The 2,971-nt window shown below is 35.6% G+C and overlaps 1 long non-coding RNA gene across 1 annotated transcript; it reads left to right on the top strand.

The window, feature by feature from the left end:
- Positions 1-1,188: 1,188 nt before the first annotated feature.
- On the top strand, positions 1,189-2,550 carry LOC107824145 (uncharacterized). Its single transcript, XR_001656792.2, has 2 exons — positions 1,189-2,145; positions 2,339-2,550. It is a non-coding gene; the product is annotated as an uncharacterized LOC107824145 (long non-coding RNA).
- The last annotated feature ends 421 nt before the right edge of the window (positions 2,551-2,971 follow it).

Raw genomic sequence — 2,971 nt, 5'->3', positions numbered from 1 at the left:
TTGCATGGTCCTATGATGATATGACCGGATTGAGCATGTCCATAGTGGCTCATAAACTACCTACCGACCCTATATGTCCGCTTGTAAAGCAGAAGCTCAGAAAGTTTAAGCCGGATATGAGTCTGAAAATAAAGGAGGAAGTCCCCGAGCTGATCAAAGCCAAGGTTCTTAGAGTGGTTGAATATCCGACCTGGTTGGCTAACATTGTGCCAATTACAAAGAAAGATGGGAAAGTCAGAGTGTGTGTCGACTATTGGGACTTAAACAGAGCAAGTCCCAAAGATGATTTCCCGTTGCCTAATATACACATACTGATCGACAACTGTGCCAAGCATGAACTCCAATCTTTCGTGGATTGCTTCGCGGGATATCATCAGATCTGGATGGATGAAGATGATGCCAAAACGATAGCCTTTATTACACCGTGGGGAGTATATTGTTAAAAGATGATGCCGTTTGGCCTAAAGAATGCTGGAGCCACCGATATGTGGGTCATGACAACCATCTTCCATGACATGATACACAAAGAGATAGAGGTGTAAGTGGATGCCGTCATCATCAAATCCAAGAGAAGTGTCACGCCCCAAAATCGAGGAGCGCGACTGACGCTCAATCGAGTGAACCCGACTGATCAAGCCTGTTAGATTTCATTCTACCCAAATTCACTCGTGAATTAAGAGGAGATGTACTCCGTTAATCAAATACTGAAGAGATTTAATTAATGGCTTCCATTTCATTCCCATTAGCATCATCATTCAATATTTCCAAAATAGTACGAGTTTATAGATTTAATGAAAAATATGTTGCCAAATACCAACAGTTCTAATCCAATTCCCAACATCAAATACTACCCATAACCTGTCTACGGAGCCTCTAAGTACAACTAAAGAGTAATATGGAAATACCAGCAACAAGGCCCCCGCTATACCTCAACCACCAAGTACATGAGAAACAAAAGATACATGACCCCGAAATGAAGTGGGGCTCACCAAATCGGCTGAAAGGAGTGTATTGCTACCACGGATCAATGCCACATGCTGTAGAACCACCTGCATCCATTAAAGATGCAGCGCCCCTGGCAAAAGGGATGTTAGTACTGTCGAATAGCACTAGTATGAATAGCTAGAAATCCTCTTTCAAAATAGAATGCCCATATGATCTATACTTGGAACACATAATCTATATATCTATATATAAATATAAAGTAGGGAATAGCAAAAGTGATGTGGCATATCTCAAATTCCAAGAGACCTATTTATCTTTTTTCTCATTTATTTGCAATTTTCTCCTTATTATTTATATAATATATAAAACTCAATTCAACTTCTGTTTTAAAAATCAGAAGTCACAACCGTTACTAAAAGTCACATACTTACAAACGATTCCCATTAATTAGGAATACCAAAAGCCACAACAGTTTTGTAACGGTGCATAATCTTTGTAACGATGCATACAAAGATCAGCTTCACTTTAAAGCATTGATCCAATCACAGAAACGCCGTACTCCAACAAAACAGAACAGATGTTATTTATATTATAGTAGTTGTTTCTCTTTTTCTCTCTTAATCTTTTTGTTTGAATTTAATATTGTCTTCCTCAGAATATGCTCACAATTTTCTTGGTACGTACTCAAGATATGCTTCATTTTTTCGTAGATTTGACTGATTTACCTTCCTTAGGAAAGATCAGAAAAGGAAAACGCTTCTGCAATGTAATTTTGTGTTCTTAAAATAAGTTCACATGTTCTTGGGTATTGACACAACATTCAAATTCACTAACGCTTCTATTGGAAATTAAAATTGCATATACAAGATTCTTCATGTATATGAAGTTGAAAAAGATAAGTCAGATGCTTCTCATGTGGGATGGCACGAATACTCCATTAGTCACTATCAATTATCTAAACAAAGTGAGTGCTTTTTACTTTCCTAAGTAGGCTTTGAACTCGGAGTACACTTGTGATGTCAGTAGACAAAGTTCAATTAGGAGAGGCCGGTGCGCAGTGGAATGGAACTTTACCAAGCCGAAGTGGCTTACTCTTGCAATAGCTTTATTCTGCTTACAATCGTTTGGGTTACATCTTTATCAAGGCCTCAAGGGCTATATATGGACATACTGAAGAAGAACAACACTAATGTATATATGGTAAAATTCTCTTCCACTTTTTTTTCTTCCTTTTGCATTATTTTATGGAGGCAACATATCTTCTTTTTTTTTTTTTTTTTTTTTTTTACATTTAGTTTAAGCTGAAATTAGTGTTACTTAATGTCTCTCCGTAATCCTTGAAAGCTGGTGGTACTGGAGGATTAATACTTTTGCTTTTTTCCATTTTATATAGATTTTCAGGATTTATGATTTTGGTAAGAGTGGAACCATGAGTTTTGAAGTTGAAGAAGATTTCTTGCAGATTGTCTCTATATTCTCATTCATCCGTTAGCTTTTCATTGGTATGAAAGTTTATATAGTTGAATCCAGTTTTTCTTTTATGTGTTATATGTTTAATTACAGATATTCTTTCAAGCTTCAGTTATATGCACCGGTTCCTCTCTCTGTTATGATAAAATAAAGCCTTTGTCCTTCTCTCTTTTAATATTTTTATTTAATATATCGGATTTTCCTATAATTTTGAATCTCATCATGATGTAGAATAACATGATCAATCTTTTATCCCTTCTACTTATTCGATGTGCAAACTTTAGTCGATAATTAGTTTATATTTCTCATAGTACTGAAGTGTGAAGACCACTAAGGAGATTGAACCTTTCAAGCTTTCAAAACTTATACAAATAGCTATAGCTAATACTGTTGCTGGCATGTTGGTATCTCTTTGTTCATATTATGTCTTTGTTCCAATTGACATAGTATGCCCTTTATGTCCTCATTCTCTTTTCGTAATATTGGCATAATATTGGACAAGTGAAATTTGAATCGGACAAAATATATAAATTCTATTTATAGGTAGATTAAATAT

This window comes from Nicotiana tabacum, chromosome 17 (genome assembly GCF_000715075.1).
Source record: "Nicotiana tabacum cultivar K326 chromosome 17, ASM71507v2, whole genome shotgun sequence".
NCBI classification, from domain to species: Eukaryota; Viridiplantae; Streptophyta; class Magnoliopsida; order Solanales; family Solanaceae; genus Nicotiana; species Nicotiana tabacum.
The sequence above is the reverse complement of the archived record's forward strand: the minus strand, read 5'-3'. Positions and strand labels throughout refer to the sequence as shown.